Source organism: Delphinapterus leucas, chromosome 12 (genome assembly GCF_059928025.1).
Source record: "Delphinapterus leucas isolate spDelLeu-1000000601 "Yukka" chromosome 12, BTC_Dleu_Yukka2, whole genome shotgun sequence".
Classification (NCBI taxonomy): domain Eukaryota; kingdom Metazoa; phylum Chordata; class Mammalia; order Artiodactyla; family Monodontidae; genus Delphinapterus; species Delphinapterus leucas.
In genome coordinates this window covers 63487003-63510652 of record NC_143140.1, presented here as the reverse complement: position 1 = coordinate 63510652, position 23650 = coordinate 63487003, and the positions used below count along the sequence as shown (strand labels likewise).

General features: G+C 35.5%; 1 protein-coding gene and 1 non-coding gene across 2 annotated transcripts in view; one reads left to right on the top strand and one right to left on the bottom strand.

Annotated features, from left to right (window-relative positions):
• LAMA2 (laminin subunit alpha 2) overlaps nt 1–23650 on the bottom strand; it is a 610905-nt gene that overhangs the window by 486773 nt on the left and 100482 nt on the right. The window lies entirely within an intron of this gene.
• Nucleotides 5029–5165, top strand: LOC115802077 (U8 small nucleolar RNA). The gene has a single exon (XR_004022456.1). It is a non-coding gene; the product is annotated as a U8 small nucleolar RNA (small nucleolar RNA).

The following is a 23650-nucleotide window of genomic DNA, read 5'->3' as shown; positions in this document are numbered from 1 at the left end:
TTTTTGAAAATGGACATTTGAGAAGCCACAAAAGGTCAAATATTTAATTAATAACTCTATGCTTTTCAAAAAACTTATTTCTTCATTTTTCTGAAGACTCACTCTAATGTCTGTCTCCAGCCTGGATTTTTGGATTAAGCACGTTGTGATTTTTTAAAAATAACTATCCCAATTAGAAGAAGTTGTGGAATATTTGGCAAAATTTTGAGGTTTTTGAAAAACTAGTCACAACACAGTTTTTAAAGAATCTGAGCCGCAACCTTGACCCTAGTATTGAGTTTTTGTCATTCTTGGCAAGACACTGTGACTCAATTTTACTATCTATGACACATAAATAACAGCAGCATGCTTTATCTTCTGCAGTTGTGGTACCCTTGAAAATCTGTGTGAACGGAAGTTGGGAAAATAAAATTACAAGCTCTGAATATATTCGTGGAAAAAAAATCAATAAGAAACTGTAAGATGAATCCTTCTGACAAGTGGAGAATCCTTTTATACCTTATTTTGAGAAATAAATTCCAGTTTTAGTATTTTAAAAAATTTCAGCCGTAACTCCAAAGTCCTTGGAAGCAAAAAGAGAGAGAATTCCTAATAGTTGAGAGATTGTGGTCTGGGTGGGAAGATAATTAACTTATTTCTACATTGGCTCAAGCATTTTATAGGCAATTTTTATACTAAATGAGTATTTTACTAAAGAGTTAACTTCTATACTCTCCAAAGACACCCAGTGGAGACGACTGTTTCCTCATCACCACCAGGTGAGATTTCAATGGCATGTCTTTCTTAATTAATTGTAGTTGGTAGAGATACTGGTATGTTTAATATGAATGAAGATATTCTCTTGTAGGAAACTGTTTCATAGTAGAAGTGCTAAAATTAGCCATTTCTATCTAGGTCTTTGGGTTATGCATACCCCCCCCAAAAAAAAAAATCACAGACCACACTGCAGTAAGCACTCTACATCCTGGGTACAATATGTATTTATGGTCCCTACAATGTTTTCCAGAAGATTAAGTTGATTCTGTGTGAATCATTTGGAAAATTCCTACAAGTGATTCTATCCAAAAAGTCATCTTTCCCCGCCAAAGGTCCTGGCAATATACAGATCTTGACTCTATCGCTATTTAGGGAATACTTTAAGAGGTAGAAAAAATGAAAAGATAAGGTATCTTTGAATGCATATTTTTCTCAGCATTCCTTTACATGTGGAGATAGAATTTTTTTGAATCTAGATTGAACAAACAGCAAGACTTTAGTAAAACAACTGCTTTGTTAGGAGACTCTATATAGTACTAATTAAAGCTACATCTTTGGATTCCTGTAGACCTGGGACCAAATACGAGCAAAACTTTTAGTTCTCGTTGGTATAATAAGACTAACTATATTTCCACTCTCCCAGTGTTATGATGAAATAGGATGATGGATGTAAATTCTTATGTGGCTCTGTAGTTAATTTTCAGTACTGGAAGAAAATGAGCATCTCTTACCTTCACTAACTTTGAATTCTTTTTTTAAAGTCTGGCAGCCTTATATTACCTTATATCCCAAAGGAGTAATCTTAAGATCAAAAAGATGGACAGCAACGCTTGCGTCAGTGAATGCATGCAGGGTTTCTGCAAGCTTTGGCACAAAGATTAATGCCAGCCTCTGAGACAGCATCAGTATCCCATCGTGCAGGTAATGACACCATGTGCAAGAACAAAATAAGCATGTTGTCACCGTCTTCCATTATTTCAGTCCTGAACTATCATGTGTTGTGTACCTTAGTTCTTTTCTTTCAAACTGTACAGCTACTAAAATGGTGAGGGAAGTTTCTTGAGGATGTATTTCATTAGGTTTAAAACTGCCCATAAAATCTGACAATTTGTGTCAGTGTCGCTGCTAGGAAGCCAATAAAGCCAGCACACCACGGCAGGTTGCGTGAAATGCCAGCAGCATCTCCATCATCTGATGAGTCAACTGTACCCCAAAGACAAAATAATCAACACAGACCATTTTACTGACAGTACACTTGTGTTCCCGTATTTCAGAAAGGCAATTTGGGTATACTTGATGTGTAGCAGCTCTTAGGAAAAAATGGCAGCCTAAAATGGAGAAAGCTGGCTGTTAATATTTCTGATGTATTCCTCCATCAGAAAAGCACTGGCCAAAGCGATTCCTTTCACTAAATCTCCCTTAGTGAATAGAATGTTAGACTAGCTATTCGTGTGTGATTTACATACACGTGGCAACACTTTGGGAATCCTGTTTGAGCCCACATATCTTAATCAAATAGCATGGATCAGACATTTCATTTGGAAAAAAGGATGTATTTTAAATAGATTCCAATGCTACAGAGAAATTATTTTTTGAAAGCAATTTAATACGGTTCCATGAATAGCATCTAGGATCCCCGGTTCACTTAACATATAAGAACCTACTATGTACCAGCAGACAATCTGTTTGCCAAACACCATGTGGTGCTCAGGGGACACACAGATCACAGACATAGCCCCCGTTTTCCAGGAGTTCACTCCATTGTGGAGGAAACTGCAGCAGTGGTGCCAGGAGTCGCTTAGCATCCCTCATCCTTCGCCTTTCCTTGGTAATATCTCTGAGCTTCCCTAAAACCATCTCGAATCAGTACAATCTAAGTAAAACACTGCGCTGCCACTGCATCTTAGAGACAAGTCTCCTTGGCCCCCTTCCAAGATTGCTTCCCCTGAGCTCTCCACAGAGCTACCTGAGCCCATGATGGGAAACAGCCACAAACCTTCAGTGGCAACATCATGTGATAAACAACATAAACACAAAGACCTCTGTAGCCCAGAGTGGTGACTGTTAAAAGATTAGGACATCAGGGGATAATTTCAGGAAATTCTTAAAAGGTGAGGACATGTTGCCCATGCAAATAATAGGAAGTTTAGGAGAAGGGAGGCAGAAGGGGCAACCTTTGAGAAAGTGTATGCAAGTTCACTGTGCAATAACCACAAAGCACTCAGCATGGCAAGAGCACAGCGTGTCAATGCGAGGCGTGTCAAAGATTAAGTTGGGCTGATGAACAGGGACCAGATTATAAAGGAGATGCCTGCCTTACTGAAAGTTCCCATATAAACTTTAAATTGGAGACCATGGCATCCTTAGGAGAATATTAAGCAACAGAGATGTGAGAATGGGAGAAGGAAGAAAGGGTGGCAGATGACTGACTAACTTAAGAAGCTGTTCAGAAATCAAAGGAAGAAATATTTAGATTTTGAATGAAGGTAATGGCTGTAGGACTGGAAAGAAGCAGAAGGCTTTTAGAAAGATGTCAGAGGCAATACCCACAGCACTTGGTGGCTGAGTGGATGGCAACTGTAAAAGCGGGCTCCATGGTATGGCTTGTGGTGTGGATAATGGGTGAATGGGGCTCTTCATCAAGATCAGGAATATAGAGGAAGAAATGAGAGGTCACAATGACTAGTGCAGCCTCTATGATCGAAACAAGTATGTTTAAGGCAGCTAAAACAAAATAAGATTATCATCCATTTCTTCCTGAAAGAAATCTGTTAACACAAGTAGTAAAAAGACACTAAACTCTTAGCAAAAAGCACTTTAAAATTTCACATTAAAATTCTACAGAAGTGTTATGCAGAGAACGATACAATTTCCTATATATGATCACAACCACAAATGACATGTCTCTGGGTTTCAATAATCGAAGATCACATTTTAAACACTTTACAAGTTGGTTCTTACCTAGCCTGTGATATCTGCTGCCAGTATTATATATTTAATTATAGACTGATTAAATACTGATCGTTAGGCATTTATGATAAATGCCTAACATTAGGCTTTGCCATCAGAGACACTGATGGGCACTTTTCAATCTTAGGTTCTTTTTTTTTTTTACCAAAACATAAGAATAATTATATCACACTTACATATCTTTTCTTTAAAAATACAATAAATCTCAAACAGATAGCTCTGAAGAAAAAGCATAAGAATAGGAAACACTTGAAAATAGGATCTCCCCTAACAAAAACTAGAAATATGGAGCTAATAGGTAGATAAATAAATATAAAAAGGGACAGAAATGCAAAAATTATACATATATATACAATTATATATAATATAGATATAGTCTTTCCCTTGAGTTGAGGCATCTTTGGATCAATCTACAGAGCTATAGAATAACTGGAAAACTTTTCTAGAATGAAACTATTGTAATTATTCCTTCAACAACAATTTATTAGTCTCTGTGTATTTAGCATAGGAACTGGAATTAATTTAAATTGTACAATTACTATTAAATTATTGGAAATATTTTAAAGTAATGAGAAGTCGACAAGTTATCAATTACTCAAAAATTTAGTAAAATACCAGTATTAAAATGCTAAATAGCCAGGACATGGAAGCAATCTAAGTATCCATCAACAGATGAATGGATAAAGAAGATGTGGCACATATATACAATGGAACAGTACTCAGCCATAAAAAGAAACGAAATTGAGTTATTTGTAGTGAGGTGGATGGACCTAGAGTCTGTCATACAGAGTGAAGTAAGTCAGAAAGAGAAAAACAAATACTGTATGCTAACACGTATATATGGAACCTAAGGAAAAAAAAAAAGGTCATGAAGAACCTAGGGGCAAGATGGGAATAAAGACACAGACCTACTAGATAATGGACTTGAGGATATGGGGAGGGGGAAGGGTAAGCTGGGACAAAGTGAGAGAGTGGCATGGACATATATACACTACCAAACATAAAATAGATAGCTAGTGGGAAGCAGTCGCATAGCACAGGGAGATCAGCTCGGTGGTTTGTGACCACCTAGAGGCGTGAGATAGGGAGGGTGGGAGGGAGGGAGATGCAAGAGGGAAGAGATATGAGAACATACGTATATGTATAACTGATTCACTTTGTTATAAAGCAGAAACTAACACACCATTGTAAAGCAATTATACTCCAATAAAGATGTTAAAAAAAAAAGACTTGGTGAAGCCAAATAAATAAATATTAAAAATAAATAAAGTAATTAACTAATTAAATAAAATGCTAAAAAAATCATCAGGTAGGATAATCCTCACCTGTTCCTCCTTTTGGAGGGCAGATACAGAGTGAAGTAAGTCAAAAAGAGAACAAATGTACAATATCGCTTATATGTGTAATCTAGAAAAATGGTACAGATAAACTTATTTGCAAAGCAGAAACAGAGTCACAGATGTAGAGAACAAACTTATGGTTACCAAGGCAGGGAAGGGGGCAATGGGATGAATTGGGAGATTGAGACTGACATATATACACTACTATGTATAAAATAGATAACTAATGAGAACCTACTGTATAGCACAGGGAACTCTACTCAATGCTCTGTAGTGACCTAAATGGAAAGGAAATCTAAAAAATAGTGGATATATGTATACTTATGACTGATTCACTTTGCTGTACAGCAAGAAACTAACACAACATTGTAAAGGCAATAAAAATTAATAAAAAAATTAAAACTAAAATGCTAAAACAGCAAGTTTTCTTTATATTATCTTATTATATAAAGCACAATAGGGCTTCCCTGGTGGCACAGTGGTTAAGAATCCGCTTGCCAATGCAGGGGACACGGGTTCGAACCCTGGTCTGGGAAGATCCCACATGCCATGGAGCAACTAAGTCCACGAACCACAACTACTGAGATTGCACTCTAGAGCCCGTGAGCTGCGACTACTTAGCCCATGGGCTGCAACGACTGAAACCTGCGCATCTAGAGCCCATGCTCTGCAACAAGGAAAGCCACTGCAATAAGAAGCCCGAGCACCGCAACGAAAGAATGGCCCCTGCTCGCCACAACTAGAGAAACCCTGGCGCAGCAACGAAGACCCAACGCAGCCAAAAATAAATTAATTAATTTTTTAAAAAATCAGGCCTGACAGGAAAATGCTGCTGTCATGGCCATTAAAAAAAAAAACAAAAAAACCCACAATAGATAACGTTAGTAAATCTTTTTTTTTTTTTATTTCAAGGCTGAGATATTTGAGTGGGCTAAGAATGGAGCAATCATCCCCTCCTCCTACAAGAAAAATGTGAGGTGTGTTATCTATAAAAATTAATGAAGAAGGAAGAAAACAAAGAAAGAAGGAAGGGGGGATGGAGAGAAAAATGAGGGAGAACTTAAACTCACTGCCTTACACAAACCTAACCTCAGCGGCCAACATAAACACTGAAAATAAACTCTGGGAAAGAAACCTTTGCATTTTTACACAAAAAGGACAGTAAATCATAACTTATAGACGTTTTTATCCAAAATAACACACATTAAAGTAGAATTTTCTTTCCAGTATATTTTTTCTTTCCAAAATAAATTTCTGACAACTCAGAAGATATTTTATAGAAGTTTTGAATGTTACTGAGGAATCTGATAATTCCTTAAGGTTTCACTTGAAAATCTGGATCACATAAATTGAAACCAGGGTAAAATTGTGTCAACAAGCACTAACTATAAATATGTCCTGAAATGAGTTTAGTGGGAAATGTGTTAAATTCCATATAACAGATTATGAAGCGTCAAAAAGATATTGTGTTTATAATTTGACAATAATTAGAACGTGTCAAAATATGAGCATATACTATAATAGAATATAAGAAAAAGAATTAGAAATAAAGCCAGAAAATAAGTACATTGTTCTTAGTTTGCAAATTAAAATCAAAGTAAGAAAAACAAGAAACTCAGTTTACAATTTAGTCAATTAATTTCAGTCAAACTGTATTTACTAAGAGGACAATATGTTAGGCTCCGATGATTCAACAGTCCACAAAACAAACATGATCCCTGCTCTCACAGAAATACATCCTTGCTAAATTGTTCAGAAATACATATGGGTGTAAATCAGTGAGTATTGAGACATGACTGTATTTGACTGAAAATAACCACCATCATCCTACCTCTGATTTGGAAACTTGTTTTTCTAAAATGTTTCAAGACGTAGCAGTAGTTTACATGTCCACCTTGCTCCTCTTTGCTGCTACTACCAAATCAGTTTTCTCTTTCCCTCCAGAAATCTCAGCTTATTTGAAGCTTCTATCATCAAGCTATACCACCTACTACATCCCCCACTGCTTTCATAAAACCACCTTCCAGGCATTTTAAAGACATGGTTTCTGGTTCATCTTCCTTCCCACCTCTCCTTGTGTAACAGCAAAATCTACACATGTGACTCACCCAGTGTTCAGGTCCTTGACTTCCTCATCAACCTCTCTTATGTCTCTCCATCTCCAGTACCCACCCTCAGGGCTCCTCCCTAGACCTGGAATTCACCACACCACCTCATCCTTTCAGCTCACTTACTCTTGTACCCCATTACAACAAGTTATGGTCCTTTCTCTTATCCATCCTCTCTTTCCTGCCATCATTCCCTCCTCCCAGGCTTAATGATTCCATGATCCATCATTAAAACCACTGCATTACAAACCTCCTCAACTCCATTTCTCTTTTAAGAAAGCTGCTTCATTCTTTTACTTAAAAATCACTGGATAATTTGAACATCTTATCACAGGTATGAACTCTTGAATAGCCAACTTGTACCTACAGTTCCAACCTTGACTCCCTTACTTTACCCTAGCCACACTGACCATTTCTTGAACCCACCAAACCCTTTCTTACTAGTATGCCTATCCACTTTTTCATCATTCTGCCCTGTGAGCTTATCTCCCCAACTCTTGACTTGCCAGCCTCTTTCTCATCCTTCTCTCAGCTGCAATGTCACCTCGACATACAGTCTTCTCTGGCCATTTCATCTAAAATAACTTGACACAATGACTTTCTATTACATTGTCTTGTTTATTTCCTTCTTAGAACTAACTGTATACATAGTTATATTGTTTAATTACTTACTGGCTATCTCCTGCATTAGACTTATAAGCTCCATAAGGACAAACTCCCTTATCTGTTTTTTCCACTTTTATATTACATATTAGCAAATATTAAATTCATACACAAATTAATAGAATGAATAAAAGGGAAATAATAGGAGAGTAAGGTTTGACTACATACATGTCAAAAATCTAAAAATAGTAAAAAAAAAAACCAAAAAAAGGGGGGGTGGAATTGGATGAAGACCATCAAAATGTGCTAAAAGTTCCAGTTATAAGATACATAAGTGCTAGGAATGTAAAAATCATGATAAATATAAACACTGCTGTATGTTAAACACAAAAGTTAAGAGAACAAATCCTAATAGTTCTCATCACACTCAAAAATTTTCTTCTATTAATTTAATTTTGTACTTATATGAGATGATGGACGTTCACTAAATTTACTCTTATAATCATTTCATGATGTATGTGAGTCAAATTATTATGCTGTACACCTTAAAATTATACAGTACTATATATCAATTAAATCTCAATATAAAGGAAGAAAAATAAATGAACAAATAAAAACTGATTTAGAAAGGAAAAAATAAAGAAAAACAGTAAAAAAAAAAAAGAGTTCAATATTTATTTAGCCATCTATACAAAAAAAAAATCAGTGTATACCAAGTCTACTAATTATACTCTTATTTTGGTCAATATAACTTAAGAGAAATTAAGGCATATAAATGTATTTTAATGTAAAAACTGGTAATAACATAAAAATTCACTAATCAAAAAAAAGAAAAACCAGTCGAGTGGGTTGTTTGATAGCATATAATAAGGAAAATGATATCTGAATTCAATTTTTGAAAATTAAAATTAAAGTAGCGTGAAAAATATAGATAGAACCCAGAAATTCATCTATAAGAGAATCAGATTTAAACTATGAAATAACAAAGATATGCTAAATCATATTTACAATAAATTCTGAAATTCACAAATATTAAGTAATTGAATATGTCATTGATGAGTCACAAATCTAACGAATCATGGGATTTCTCTACCAAATATCAGGTTCTTATCAACCCTCTTAACTTCATCCTACAGAAATCTTCTTTAACTATCCAGGTAAATACAGTATTATGCTAAGTATAATAGAATTATGTTAAATACATGTATTATCTGACATAATATCTATGAGAACTTTCACTCAGAAAATAATTTCTATTGACTATATATAATTCAATGTGATAAACTTTTACATGTTCTTTATTTTCTCTGCCCATAAAACTATACCCATGAGGATACTTTTTAACTATCTCTAAACTTCTATGGGGTAGAAGATTGTAATAAATATGTGATCAGGATTTGTATAATAAGTGTTATTTTTAAAAGTAATCTTGGTAAAATATACAGTGGAACTTACACCCAATTTAATCTTCAGTTTCAAAGATAAAACTACATAGGTTCGATCAAATGGTAACACTACAAATAAATAAACAAAAAGCATTCAGCTAAATATTGATTCAAACTACCATAAGAAACTCAAAGTGTATCAGACTCTAAATAGATCAGATTCCATCCCTTTAGTATTCCTTTAGCATAGGTATTATAAACTCTGGCCTACTGTCCTGGAATGGTTCCATAACCTTGGTGTGATACACTAAAAACATCTTCATTCACAAATTTGGACCATTCAGTTAGTTGGAAACTGAGTAAACTAATAAGATAACGGATACCCCAAATCCTGCGAGTCTTCCTTGAAATAAAAATCCTTGGTATTCCTTGCTTTTCTCACCTGTCCTTCTCACAGTTACAGGTGTGTAATCATACGACAGAGATTCCTAATCTATCCTTTTGATTTGGACCATCAATTTTCAGCAGTTTCAGATGTCACAATCCATTATGCACCATTCCTTAAAGCTCTTCTGTCATAAATATCTAATTCTCTGGTCCTTAGCATTGACATAGCATTAACTCTTAAAATTTGATTCACAAAACCACTCCAGTTCTCAAGTATAATACTCCCACTTGAAATTAGCCTACCAGTTTATTAAACACCACAGAGTATTGCTCAAAAAGCCCAAGCTGATTAGTCCTTAGTTAAAATAGCCACAGTTTGGACCTTTAATATCTCACTGGATTTAAACTTTCTATTAATTTTTCTGAGTCTATTAATCATAGTAATTAAATGAGAGGAACATGTGGAACAAAGACACTACTTTCCTTCAGAGATTTCTTGTTTAAAAAACACTGCCTCCCCCCACCCCCGCACGAACACACACACACATTGTAACGTTTATGTTTTTTAAAAAACTATTATTTCTGCATCAAAACAGCTACATATTTTCTTTCATGTAGCCAGAATAGTCAACCATAACAATGTGTATATTAGGGCTATGTTAATTTTCAAAAAAAGGGGGGAGCAAGGATGCAGGTAAGAGTGTCTTTCATGTATATGCTGAAAAGCTCACACAAAAGAGAACAGAAATGTACAACTAGCCTGTAATGATGTGTGTAATATATTCTCAATATAATATGTATAAAATCTAACATATATAAATTTGAGTGTAAATTTCCCATCCCCTTTTGAGTTGCCTAGCAACACGAAGGCACCCAGAACCACTGTCAAGACAATGTTGCTGAAATTTGTGAGAAGTAACTGTTCACTCATTGTTAAGTCAGGCTGCATCTACATTATATCTAAACTCTTGGTGGATCATTTTCCAGTTTCTGCTGCTAGAAATGTTTTCATACGAAAAAGAGAGTACTCTTTTTCTCTTCAGCTTTCCAGTCAGGATGTTTTTGGCACGATCGATATATGTGCATAAAAATGTGGCTGTTGTCATTTAAAATAAATAATCCATGGCACTCACTGCTGGCGTTCAGTGATTTCATCCGCAGAAAGATTTTGCAGTGTATCTCTGGGATGGTTCTCATTGACAGGTAGAGAAATTAAGTAGTACCAGCGATGTATCGGGCATATGAAACCCAAAATATTTTTATTAAAAAAAAAACATTCTGCTATCTTAAATGAAATTTCCATTCTACTTTTGGATAGCCTTGTACATAACTGAGAATTGGACCTTACTTTGACATTGTCCCAAATTTAGTTATAGTTTTCTCTTCACAGCAGTAGATTCAATGAGGTGATACACATGAAGTATCTAAAACAAAACTGTCAACAAACAGTGAAGACAAAAAGGACAAAAGCCATGTGGAAACACTGAAATGTTACTGCACAAAATATTGGTTTCTTCTTACCCTAACCTAGCTAGTCAGGAATTACACTCTTCCTACTCTTCACTAAACATAAATGTAATTGGATACTGTAGAATATAGACGTGTTATTTAAATTTAAATGTGAAAGCATGATATGTGTGTGTGTGTGTGTGTGTGTGTGTGTGTGTGTAGTTCTCCTTAAGTGACCAATTCCTGGGTCTCATATCCAGATACCCTAAACTGCAAAAAAAAAAAAAAAAAAAAAGATTTTTATCAAAGATGATAATTATTTGAATGCCTTAGAGTTGCAAACTATTTCTAATTTGCAACATTTCTCATTTAATGGAGGGCTACATACCAACTCCTGAAATAATCTGATCACAGAACAAGAAATGTCTCTAACTTCAGTAAAACCATAACATTGAGGGATATATCTTGGGATCACAAATCTCATAATACATAAAAAATTTAAATGACGAGAAGTTGAACTTCTCTTTAGGTACCACTTCCTGCTATGAAACAAAGTTTTTATTACTTTTTAAAAGTTAATATAAGGTGTTAATTAACTGACAACCACACTGCAGTGTTGGTACTGTGTAGTCAGCTGGACTCACTTACTGGCTGCCAATAACTGAAGTCAGAGCAAAAATTACTGTCCTTAAAAATTTCAAAGTGTATTACACACCTTGGAGATTTCTCACAAATATCTGAAACTGAAAGATTTGTAACTGTATAGGGTAACTCTATAAATGCCAAGGCTCTATCACTGCATTAAGATTTTTAAACAGTTGATTATGTCAATTATTCTATACTATATGCTATAATATAAAAAGGGTTAAATAATTCACAATAAACATGCTCTGGCCATAGAATACAGTGGCAAATTCATGCCGTGATTTAAAATAATGTGGACATAAAAGAAAATTACTAGACCATGAATGCATTTCTCAAGTTAATACTCAAATGAGCCTAATTCCAGGGTTTTGCTTTCACTGGAAATTAAACAGATGTACAGATGTCAAGAGTACACAGGAAATACTTTTGAAAATTAAAACTCAAATGGTCAGTTTGCTCAAATATTTCATAATTAGGTATGTAATTCCAATATCATTTTATTTTATCTTAAAATAGATTTCATAGCCAACCATAAGTTTCTCCTGAAGGGTTTCTTAAAGAAGTCAGCAACTGTCACAGACTTTTGTATCCTAACAAAACAGGAAGAGTTTTTTTAAATCATGCTTTTTGCTTCACTATTTAATATGAGAAGCAGATTGCTTTACCTTCTTCAATTTATTGTGAAGAATTCTAAAATAAATTTTTATGTGATTATACCAACATGACTGTATTTTACTTTGAAAATTTTGTAAAGCAAATATGAAGATGTTTTTGCTTCCATAATAGATTGTGGCATTTTCATCCACTTACATTTTGGGGAGCACTACTTTTACCAAAATATAGCAATAGAGTGTTTCATATTTCAGGACAGCAGAGGGAAAAGGACTATGTCAATTGATACAGATTTCTGTTTGTAAACCAGTCATCATTGTTAGGGGAAAAAAAAAAGTAGAAGGAAGCAAACCTAGGAGAATAAAGTAAGCTTCCCAGCAGGATTCTGCTCTCAAGACAAAAAATAAACAAAAATCACAAGGTGATTTTTCCCTTTGTATGGGACAGATTGTACAATACCCCAAATCCCAAGAATTCATTCTTTGAACCAAAATTCAACCTAAATGATCATCTCTATGTTTATACTTGTTTGAACTGATTGAATCACAATCTTCTACCCAACATTAAAGAAATAACATTGAAATTGTCCCCTTTATAATGATTAAAAAGCATTTTTAATACCTACATTCTTAGATCTGTAGACTAGTTCTTTCAACCTTTAAATACAGGAACCCATGCTGATTAAAATATCCTCTTTATGCATATATAGAAATATACGATATTGTGTGATTTATGTACTGACAAGTCCTCGCAGCTCAATTAAAAACTAATTTTAGCTCATTTGTTTTAGGTAACAAACAACACACAATGAAAGTATTTCAGATTAAAGCTTTCAACAATGAACCCTCTGATTAAGGCAAGATAAATAAGAGTCAAAGTGGCCTGCTTGATAACAAAACAAAAATACAAACTAGTCTTTTACCATGTACTTGGCTTAAGGCAAACCAATAAATATTTAATAAGCTCACCACAGAGAAGTCCACTTCTTTCCAGACACAAAACTCTATTGGGTGTTATTACCTCTAGCTGTGGACCCAGAGCTTCCATTAGCAGGATCTATTATAATAGGAAGTTGAAGCACAGAACAACTTATTAGGAGCTCAGGCAGCCAGCCAGGCTCTAAAATGCATGTTCATATTTGAAGATATATGTTTTCTTTGTTAGATACACATTTCTGAGATGTTTCACTTGCATCTCATTTGTTGTTGTTTTATTCCTATGAGTTACAATAAAATAGTCTCCAATTAAACCATCAATAATCAATAATTAGAATAATTACACCCTTCAGGGAACCAACAGGAAATACAAAAGAGAATAATATTTTTTCTGAAAAGCACAGGCCGAGGAAGAGCTGAAAAACAAAAAAAGCTAACTACATATTGTGTGCTGCGGAAGCCTGATAAACACTTCTCTGAAACAAAGCTATATGAGATATCCTGGCTTGTGCTAGAGCTTTGAGTTTAGTAATATTTCATCAGTGGCCATAATAAATAGAAAGCATTTAAAAATAATAAACATTTATAACTACTCTTAGTTCTATTCAGCAAATTATCTAGAAAACTGGGTTTTATAAATATCAATGAAGTTTGATGTGAAGTGAAAAATAGTAAGTTACATTTTATAAGCTCTCATTATGTGCCAGGTCCTTGTATGTATTATCTGTAATTCTTAGGACAGCTCTGTGAGGCACAGATTTAATAGGCAGAGTACCTGAGGCATGAGAGGAAAATGTCTTGCTTTCTAGTAGCCAGCTAGCAAAGGTACAACAAGAATTCCGACACAAATTCAAAGGTCTATTCTTACATAGCCCGCCCATGCAGGCTACTTGAATGCTATTTTGTAAACTGATGTTTTATCAACTGAGCATATATGAGCACCATGCATGATTTCACTCACTCAAAAGAAATTAAGTTCACATGATTCTTCTCTGCATTACTCCATCCTCATAATTTATATTGAATTTTTACAGTTTTTAAATTTTAGAACAAATGTTTCACATGTATATGCTTTACTACAATTCAGTTGTTAAAATTTTGAAGGATGGAGCCCTATTTCAGTAATTTAAAAAATATATATATATATATAAAGTATCAACAAACTTGTTTAACTAAATATTATAAAATTCAAGAAGCCAGACTCACATAGTCATAATATCTTCTAGATAATCATTATTTTTAAGCAACCTACATCCACACATAACCACCACTGCCATTCTTTATAAAATGTTTTTGTGAAGACAATCCTTTCACTTCTAGAAACTCAATATTACTTTATAGAACAATTTTGTCCTGTTTTTCATTTAATTGACTAGGAAAGGATAATTTCATTTTTATTCCATATCCTATTAATTTGAAGTGAATCTAATAGACTTGATAAATGAACAACTTTAGCATGAAGAAATTTCTGAGTTTTCTAAATCAAATGCTTCAGTTTTAATTTATTTGGCTCAACTCAGATGAAACTTAATCTCCATTAACATAGAAAATAAACGTGGAGAACCAAATTTCTCTTAGTCCTATGATTTCAAAGACTTAAAGAAAAAAAAATATTTCTAATTTGTTCTAAATTCTGAGCACTTATGAGAATACCAATCATTATTTGTCTAGGCAATGCTTACGCAGTATTGGGCTCCGTGCCCCCTGATCCCTTCTCATGCCCATGGTAGCATATGTAATGTACATTTTTATAGTGCCTTAGTCTTAGGCTGGCCTAGCAGGTTTTGTTTAATACCTAAAACTTCTTTAGTAAAACATTTGTCCATACCTAATGTGTTTATTTTTTATCAAAAAATGCATTTGATGGAGAAAATAAAATGTTACTTGCCCAGAATCACATTTTCATAGCCTGTGCATTGGTTTGGCACTGGCAAGCCTATTTCATTAACAAGTGGACACTTTATTTTTTTTCCACTAAATTTGCATTGTCATGCCCCCTTTTAAAACTCCTTCACTTGTCCCAACATGGTGCACTCTCTAAATAGACTAACATTTCAAGTACTGATTATCAGATCAAATGTTGAGCAGTACTTGCACAAATAAAAAATGTAAAGTAAATAAGCAAAATAAAACCAAGCTATGACTAAACAACAAGGTCCTACTGTATAGCACAGGGAACTATACTCAATATCCTGTGATAAACCATAATGGAAAAGAATATGAAAAAGAATGTATATACATGTATAACTGAGTCACTTTGCTGTACAGCAGAAATTAACACAATATTGTAAATCAACTATACTTGAATAAAATGAATTAAAAAAACAACAACAAACTATGACTTTGGCTGACAAATGAGTTACCCTGGTTCCTGATTTTCCTTTAAAAAAACAAATATAGTGACATAATTTGAAAAAAGCATTTTCAGTTCAAGTTGGTGACATTTTTCTCTGAAAAAAGAGGGCGAATTAATATGAATGTAAATATTTAGGTGAGTATTCAACTTAAGTGAGTACTCTGGTTAAGCTAACTTTATTTCCATCACAGTAGCAAGAGACCAATTAAGGGTCATTCATTTATGCAAAAAACATTAAGTGATCAGTTTGTGCCAAGCACTAATCTAAGCCCTGGGAATACACAGATTGTTAAAATGTGAGGAATCAGTGACCAGCATAGAGAGCAGCGTGCTCTTTTTCTTCTCTACAACTTCAGACTGAGCTCCACTAGAGACCTAAACTCTAAGGCGATGTTTATCACAGTTGCAGGCTGAATCAACCCCCAGGTAATATAAAGAAGTTAGCAGACCACCCGCCAGGAGGGTGATGTTTTCAATGGTCTTTCTTTAATTTAGGAGAGAAGATTCTTCCACTAAACTCTTTGAACAACTATAACATTAAGCCACTTCACAAATTGCCTACAGGGTTATAGCCTCTTTTTACTCCTAAGTAGGGTAACTTCTAAGAATGAATGTTGGTGCTACTAGCAGTTGTTTCAGGATATGAAGTGTAAACCGGCATGGTCCTGGGCAAACAAGGATATATGGTCATACTATCTATAAGGCACTGAACTGGTTTTGATTTCTTGAACTGAACTTTTTCTTCCCTCAAACCCAAACATCCAAATACACACACACACACACACACACACACACACACTCATGCACGTACACTTGCAGACTGTCGATTTCAAAAGTTGATTCAACCATAGTAGCTACATGAACTTGTGCAATCACTAAGCCTTTCTTACCCAATTTACTTACCTGTCAAATGGGGTTAATCTCTATATTTACAGAGTTTTGTGATAATTATAATTATATAATTTTTAACTCAGGAAAAGTGTTTGGCATGTAAGTTTTAAATGTAATACATATTTATTATTATTTTAATTATTGTTCCACATGGACTTTGGCCTTTGGAAGGGGCACTAGAGATTATCATAACATCTAGGATAGTGGTGATCCTAAAATCATTGGTAATAGATATCCCCTTTTCTGTTCTCATCAAAACACTGTTAGAAATTTCCAAATAGTTTAAAAAATCTCAATTGCTTTACATTTGAAAATTGCATGCTGAGTAACTAATATGATAAGGTATTCTATCATATATTTCATAATATCACCTCATTCAATCGTCAAGTACAAACTGGAACTTGCCATCTACGTCTACAAGGATTAAAGCAGGTGCCGCTGCAGGTGCTGACCTTCAACACCCCCGAAAGGAGTTCAGGATGGAGAGCAGGAATGAGGCCCTCTGCGCTCTGGGAGGAACTGGCAGGACAGGTCTTCAGATAGTTAGATATATTCAGGATAAGATTTGATAAGCCAAATTCTTGCATCTCCTTGAACCTAGAAAAGCACTAAAATCCTTCATGGTGACGTCTGCTCCTCGTGACTAGCAGTAATCTTCACGAGGGTAGCAGCAACCTTCTGCAAAAATGTGTGCTTGATTGCATGTACTCCCCTTTCACAAAAATCACATATATACTGACCTTCCCACCTGCCTCTTTGGAGCTGTTTCTCAGAGCTATCTGAGATGCTATCCCCCGGGCTATAGTCCTCATTTTGCCCCAAATAAAACTTAACTCACAACTCTCAAGTTGTGCATTTTTCTTTCAGTTGACACAGTCTTCACCACAGATCTATGGAACAAATGAAAAAAGTTAACTAACCCGTCTAAAGTCAAAAACGTAGTCATTGACAGGCCAGGAATTGAACCTGGATCTTTTAACTTCAAGTCCAGGACTGTTCCCTTCAAATTGAGTTTTCCCTCTTTCCTCTTCCCTAACCATCAGACGTACCCTCAGAAGCTTTGGAACATAAAGTTTAGACACATGATTTGTTAGATAATCTTCAGGAAAAATACACTATCATATACTGGTCTTGAGATTGGAAAATGGTCATACCCACACAGAGAGGAATTTGACAATATCTAATTAATTTATATTCACGTTCACCCTTTGAGTAATCACACTTTTAGGAATCTATTTAAATACATAGTGAAAAACATATAAAAGAGACATACACAAAACAATTGCCTGCAATCTACTTGTAGTAGCAAAAGACTGGAAAAAATACCCTTAAGTGGATTCTTTGTAAAAACTATTTTGAGACATTCCCCTCAAAATGTAAAGGTAACCCAAAACTAAAGGAAATGGTGACACATAAGGGAGAGAATAAACAGGATGGATAGACAGAGTCTAGTTTTCCCTGAACATACCTTTATTTCATAGATTTGGCTTTGGAACTATGAAAAAGTTCTACATTTTTATGAAAAAAAAACAAAACTTTAAAAATTGTAATGCTAGGACTTCCCTGGTGGCACAGTGGTTAAGAATCCACCTGCCAATGCAGGGGACACAGATTCAGTCCTTAGTCCGGGAAGATCCCACATGCCATGGAGCAACTAAGCCCGTATGCCACAAGTACTGAGCCTGAGTCCTAGAGCCTGTGCACCGCAACTACTGAGCCCACCTGCCGCAGCTACCAAAGCCCACACGCCTAGAGCGCGTGCTCCACAACAAGAGAAGCCACCGCAGGGAGAAGCCCGCATGCCACAACAAAGAGTAGCCCCTGCTCACCACAACTAGAGAAAGCTCACGCGTAGCGACGAAGACCCAACGCAGCCAAAAAAAAAAAAAAAAAAAATTGTAATGCCTTAAAGCAAAAAATCACATAAAACAAATGAAGCTGTGATTAGAGCTGGTAGCTTAACCACAGAAACATTTTTTCAGGTGAATTTTTTTTAAGAAAGGTAATTTGACTGCACATGTCTAGTGGCATGTTTCAGAAGGACAAACTAGTGACTAGGAATTCTTTTAAAATAATTTCAGTAACTATGTTGTATATGATAATATTGGTATTATTCTAAAAGTACATATACAGACAGAGAGATAGCATGACAGAGCAAATAAATTATTAGGAATAAAAGCTTTCAGTAAATGAGAAAATAGATACAATATAAAATATAAAAAATTAAACATAGCCCCATTATCCTAAATGGACATACCAGCATGAACTCATGATGTATTTTCACTATCAAAAAATACATATTTCCCACATGAGCCGCTGCAAGACCTAAAAACTACCGACATATTAACAGTGAATTGCCCTACAGGCCTAGATGTGGCCTATAAATATCATTTCCCACTACAAGGACCAGAGTTCCTCTGTGAAATGACTGTTTCTAAGAGTAAGGCACAAGCAAGACAATCCTGCAACATCTTCATATGCCAGACAGCACAGAAAATAGCAAAGAAAATTGAGCTGTAAAGACTATAAAAAAGCCAAGTTGAAAACACTCCCACCAGACAAAGGTGGAGCAATTTAAGCATTGATAGGGATAACTACAATGAATTGAAGGACATCAAATATGTTCAAAATCCATGAATTCAAAAAGATACGTGGAATCTACAAAAAAGGTACAAATGAACTTATCTACAAAATGGAAATAGAGTTACAGACGTAGAAAACAAACATGGTTACCAGGGGGTAAGGGGCAGGGAGGGATAAACTGGAAGATTGGAATTGACGTACACCCAAAATATCAAGTATTTAATCTGTTTTCCTGTGTGAACTCTAGCTGGGGTTAAAAAAAATAGTCAATGATGGAAAGCTTTTCTTTATATAAGTATTCCAGCAAATATATTAAAAAGGAATGTTAGATTATCACTGACTATTTGATGATAAAACATAATTATTGTTTACTTTTTAGTGTATAATGATATTGAGATTATGTTTTTAAAAATAATCTTTGTCTTTTAGAGATGCATTCTTACATATTTGCAGATTACAGATTATATGAAAAGATATCCAGGATTTCCTTCAAAAGAATACAGTGAGGAAAGAGGAGAGTCAGTAGGGTTTCAGATTAAAAAAAAAGACTAGAAGGGTAAGCTGGGACGAAGTGAGAGAGTGGCATGGACATATATACACTACCAAATGTAAAATAGCTAGCTAGTGGCAAGCAGCCACATAGCACAGGGAGATCAGCTCGGTGCTTTGTGACCACCTAGAGGAGTAGGATAGGGAGGGTGGGAGGGAGACGCAAGAGGGAGGAGATATGGGGATATATGTATACGTATAGCTGATTCACTTTGTTATACAGCAGAAACTAGCACACCATTGTAAAGCAACTATACTCCTATAAAGATGTTTAAAAAAAAGACTAGGTGATGAGTAGTGCTTATTGAAGTGACTAATGTGTACTTGAGGAGTTTTTTTATACTATATTCTCTATTCTTTATGTTTGAAATTTTCCATAATAAAACATTTTTTAAATATTGGAGGATTAATGTCAGATTCTCCAGTGGGCTCCAAACCGAAGTTTTACTTTGTTTTTGTGTGCCATTTTGTTGACACTTTTAGATCTGGAGTCAAACTTTCTTATTAAAGTCAATCCCCTCCCCACAATCATCCAATGTTTTTGTCTTTATTTTTGCCTCACTTTCCAATAAAATGTCTACTCCTGTCCCAACATCAAAAGAGCAGAATTTTGCCATAAGCACTGAATAGTTTAAAATTGCATAGTGGTTCGAAGTGTTCAGGCTGGTAACAGCGCTGTAAACCTTGACTAATCCGTATTATAAAACAGCACCCTTCAAAAAAGCCCAGGAAACTATCAGTTTCTCCTCAATCTGCACAAGCAACCATCTGACCCACTTTCCTTCAGAGAGACCCATTCCACATTCAGGACCATGAACATCATGAACATAAATCTAAAAAGAATGAGGCAGGCTACGAACAAGAGTTTTTTAAAAGCTGTACTTACAAGACACTAAATTATGATTTATATCAAATGAATAAAAAGTGATACAGTCCTTGAATGCATAATAAAAATCATGTATTTCAGACCTACTAATTAATTTGTAGAAGATCTACACAGAAGAGCAAAAAGTGATAGTTTCTAATAAACTTTGAAATATTCATGAGTCTATTTTCCATCCCGATTCAATGCAGTCAAGTGATTCCCAAGGTGCATATAGGAAACTTATGTTGTTTTGTAATACAAACACAGCCCCCTGAAAACTACCCCCCTAAGTACTCCACCCCCGAAAACTAAGGAATCAAATAAAATTTAACTAAACCATGTCTGTCACCATCTAAACTGACTATCAAGATTAAATTACAGAGAAATTCAGATGGAAACCCCAGTAAGATTCGTGAGAAACGTCTCTCTTTCCCATTGCAAAAACCTCATTAAATTTTTCATCTCTAGAAAGAAACTTTGTTTCTTCCATAGAAAAATGGTTTTTACTCTGAGACATTTGTAATTTGATCCTGCAGAATTTGTAGGCACAGCATTTTTCCTTTAGAGGTGTCCAGAAAGTTGAAACAGCCATGTTTTGACCAGAGAAAATGAGAAGTTTAGAGAAAAAGGAGAGTAGCAGAGAGAGTTCACATCCAGATACTTGTTTCTAATGATCTTCACGTTTAAATACATGTGAATGGGTCCTTAATGAGAGAAGTAAGTTTTCAAACATCTGCCAGGAGTGAGGAGGCATTAGTCAAATCGGTTATACACAGTGACTACAGCACAGCAAGAATGTGAGCAGCTGATGAACAGAAAAAGATCATGTCCGACTAAACGTGAGAATTTGCTGGTAGTTCTGAATTGTCCCAGCATCACAGCAGAAAACAAAATAAAACAAAACAGAATCATGTGGCGGTTAACCACATCGGGGCACGGGGAAAGGAGAAGGACTGAAAGATAGGAAAGGAAAAGGTGGAATTGGCAAGAATAACTACACTGCAAATTTCAGGTAGTCGTGCATGTATCTATTATATTTATTCACTGTACACCTTTGTTTTTGTTTTTTTTGTTTTTTTGTTTTGCGGTACGCCAGCCTCTCACTGTTGTGGCCTCTCCCGTTGCGGAGCACAGGCTCCAGACGCGCAGGCCCAGCGGCCATGACTCATGGGCCCAGCCGCTCCGCGGCATTTCGGATCTTCCCGGACCGGGGCACGGACCCGTGTCCCCTGCACCGGCAGGCGGACTCTCAACCACTGCGCCACCAGGGAAGCCCCACTGTACGCTTTTTTATGTATTAGCACTGGATATAAAATGATGAACATAGGACAATATTCAATAGGGTTTGATTTCCTTAATTTTCAGTTTAATGAAGGAAAAATAACTATCAGTGGTACATATTAAGTAAATGTCACAATTAATATTTGTATTATGTGCACAAAATACTTACCTGTGTACTTGACCCAAATCCCTGAAATTCAACTTCCCAAATAAATGGCAAGTGCAGCCATTTCTCCCCACTCCCTCTGCTCATTTCAGACCATTACCATTTCTTGTCTGGTCCACTGCAATATTTTTCTAAGCCCTTTTCTTGCTTCCCTGCTGCCTTGACCTCCAAAGCATCCTTCAAAGCTCATTTTTTAAAAACCAGCTCTGAAGCTGTTGCTCTTCTAGTTAGAGTCCATCAATAAATTTCCATAAACAGATGATAAAATCCAAGCTTCTCAGCAGTGTGTTCTTCCATCTCCCTCACTGTCCTCTCCTTCTATCATTCTTTCACAATACAATGTTTACTGACCACACTGCCTGCCTATGCATAATAGAATACTCCCACTTCCTCAAGCCTGTGAACATTCACTTTTTCATTCTCTGGGGGGGAAAAACATGAATTTACAGGAAATTCAGAGTCAGCAGCATCTGACGGACCAATGGGAAAAAGCTCAATCCATTAGTAATCAAAAAGGTAAATGAAGACCACAATGATATATCACTTTCCCTCATAAAATTGACAAAAGTTAAAATTTATTTAACATTCTACATCTTGACATATTCACTCAATATTATGTTTTAGAGACCTATACGTATGGGCATAATATTGAAATAAAATTGCAAGTAGTAGCTTATGGAATGTACAAAACCATTTTAAAAATTGTAAAAATATAAATGTCAATATTGACTAAGTATATATAATACATATGTAAAAGTATTTTTAGTGGAAAGGAAAATGGCCACAAACCCATGATGGTGCTTTCCTATAAGAGAGGCAGAAGAGGAGTAGGATTTAGGGTAGAGATAGAGGTGAGTTGTATTTTGTTTTATTTCTTTGGTGAGAAAAAGAAAACATGACATGTCAAAAGTTATTTCTAAGAGACAGGACTGTGGGTATTTCTTTTTTCTGTGTTTTTTAATTTTCTCAGTATAAAAAATGAACAAACAAAACACAGTTAATATCCTCAAAGAGCAAAGCAGTGAAGAAGACAAGCAAGGAAAACCACAGTTCTGATAATGTGTGACATGCTGTTAGAGGGCTAGACTGTGCTGTGAGAGCAGAGAGGGTGGGCTGCCTAACTGACCAGGAATTACAGGAAGGCTTCCAGAAGGAGTCACTGCCAATTAAGAGATGAGTAGAAGTTGAGGAACTGGGAATTGGGGATTGTGTTTTTGTGTTGAAGGCAGTAAGAATAGCATTTACAATGGAAAGGCAGCAAGAGAGAATAGGATATTCTGGAGGAAGTGGAAGTCATTTTTAATGCCTTGGGTTCAGATGGTGTACAGACAGGTAATGAGAATTGAGGCCAGAAAGGCAGGCAAGGGTGAGATCCTGAAAAGAAGTATTTCCAACTCTCAGGACTTTGAACTCTAACCTGATGGATGGGAAACCACCAAAGACTTTTAATCAGGGGAATGATAACACCAGGTGTAGATTACAGAAAGATCACTGCAGGGAGACTGAACATGACCTGCACTGGCAGAGAAACAATAGGGCAGAGGGAGGGGAATCAAGAAGTATTTCGGGACTAAAAACTACAGGACACACTTAATTACATGTGACTTTGAGGAGCAGAAAGAATAAGATGAAGCCAGGCTCTGGCTTAGCCATCTGGATGAATGGGATGTCCTTCATCAAACAGGGGAATATGGGAAAGAGTATGTAGCTTGGTTTGGGGAAACTGGAAGGATAAGAACTAAGACTTTCTAAATACTATCTTTTGTCCA